This window comes from Asparagus officinalis, chromosome 9, assembly GCF_001876935.1.
Source record: "Asparagus officinalis chromosome 9, Aspof.V1, whole genome shotgun sequence".
Classification (NCBI taxonomy): domain Eukaryota; kingdom Viridiplantae; phylum Streptophyta; class Magnoliopsida; order Asparagales; family Asparagaceae; genus Asparagus; species Asparagus officinalis.
This window is the reverse complement of record NC_033802.1, coordinates 68312973-68315411: the sequence shown is the minus strand read 5'-3', so window position 1 is coordinate 68315411 and position 2439 is coordinate 68312973.

Below are 2439 nucleotides of genomic sequence, written 5' to 3'. Positions count from 1 at the left end.
GTTTTTTTTTTGGAAACGGCTGATTGGTTTTAGGTGGGTTTTTTACTTTTTTGGAAATGACTTTTATGGGATTTATTGATTTATTTATTGCATTTTAAAGCAGATTCTAACTTGAATATGGGTTTGATTGAGTCTTGGTCCGTCAAATTAGATACCATGCTCGCATTTGTCTTCGTCGATAGTCAAATAAGAGAATTTTCTCCCCTTTTTCTATGATTAAAAATATTACCTGACCTGACTATTTTGATCATACTGAGAATAATAAGCCCGTTTGGCAAAGGGTTAAGTGAGGGGTTAAGGAGACTTAACTCCTTCTTAACCTGCCAAATACAATAAATCTATATAAGGGTTAAAGTGAGTTAACCCTCCATAATTTGCCAAACATAAAAAATATAGAAGGGTTAAGTTAACCCATCTAGAGGGGTTAAAATGAGTTAACCCCTCAAAATGAGGGGTTTACTAATACTCCTATTTAGATAGAATAAGAGTTAACCCTTCTAATTATAAAGAAAATAGTCAAAATTATTGTTATTCCCAAACACTAAAACTGATCATAAGGGCTAAAATAAAACTTATTTAACAGGTTAATAATTTAGTCCTTCGGATTATCAAATGGGCTAAGTACATTAATCCTTCTCTTTAACCCCTCTTCATTAACCTTTTGCCAAACGGGGCCTTTAAGAATTTCATAGTCCTTTGCATGCAGGTTATTTCGATAGAGCATGCATTTATTATTTTTCTCTTGTTACAAAGACAGACCGAAATACTAAGCATATGTCAGTATCTTAAATTTTTTAGGAATCACAAAAATCAAAAAAAAAAAAATTTAAATAGATATCACGATTGATAAAATATCCATAGTTACTTGTAGATGATGCATATTCATCTTACTATTAGCTTGTGGAAAATCATATGACATAATTAACACGGGCAAAGAGTACAAATCCCTCTCAGTACTGTTAAAAAGCTGAAAATTTAAATTTTAAAAATTTAATGAGAATTTTACTTTACATAAGTAGAAGCCAGATATAAAACAATCTTGTGAGTCCTGACCACCTACTATTCTTTGCCTCCTTTGATTACAATCCTGGTCCCACCTCTCCTAATAGGATATATATATGGGCTTTTCTTAGATCTATTTTCATTAAAAGTCTTAAACACTAAGAGGCCCTATCGCTTGCACTAATGGGCCTCACAAGACCTACTCTAGATACGGACATTATTAATTAAGGCGATAAATTCTCTTCATCTCACCAATGAATATTAAGCGACAAAACAATCTCTTAGGATGCTCTGAAAACTTGAGCTTTTGTGAGACAAAGAAAATTCACTTACTGACATGAGATTAATAACTTTTTATATGAGATTAATAACTTTTTATAAAAAAAAATTCAAATATATGCTTATCTTAAAACTATTTCTCAGAACATTAAAGAATATTTTTTCCCCAAAAAGATTCATTAGATTTTAAAATTTTCAAAAAATAATTTTTTTAATAATGATATTTTTCCAAGAAATATTTTTCAAAAAATATATTAATTTTTAGGGACTGTTATATTTCATATATTTTTTCAGATTTATCTTTTGGAAAAAATAAAATTTATCAAGAATATTATTTTTTAGAAAATATCATTTTTTTAAAAAAAAAATATTGTCTGTTAACAACTTATTCTGGGTTTTTATTATTTTTGGGGTAGAAAGGAATGTTAGAGCATCTCCAACAGCTTCCCCATTTTATTGGTATTCTCACTTTTGGATAATTTTAGGCTTTTGTTTGGTCCAACAGATTCTCCATCTCATTCCCCAAAATAGTGATGGAGGAGAAAAAAAGGGGAGTCTTCCTCAAATCGCTGCTATTTCGGTCCATACACAATATGTTGAGAGCATTAAGTATGCAATGCATTTGATTCATGACTTCTTTATAGTACCATGGCTAATTAATGAATCTTAACAAAACCCTTATTTTTAAACTAAAGTGCTTCTAGCTATATCCATAAACCAAACTTTCTGTATTTAGCTTTAGGCTCAAAATGCCAAACACATTCATACAATCATGATGTATCCCTTAAGGGGCTGTTTGGTTCGCTATTATAAGGGGTGAAAAACTCAGAAAACCCCTCCACGTCAGATTTTTAGTCCTCCACGTCAGTTTTTTTGTTTCCGTCCATTTCTTTGTGCCGCTTTGGTTCGCTCGGATGGAAGAGGGAAAACTCTGCTAAAATCGCCGCCAACTCAGATTTTTTTCCCTCTCCGATTTTCTTCCCCAACCGAGTGAAATTGATGAAAACTCTGCCACGTCAGATTTTTTTCCTTCTTTGTTTTGTTTACAAAAATTTTCCTTTTTTTCTATGCGAACCAAACACAAGAAAAATAAATACATTGGTTTCTCACCATTTTTTATGTGCGAACCAAAGCAAAACAATCTATTTCTTGGAAAAG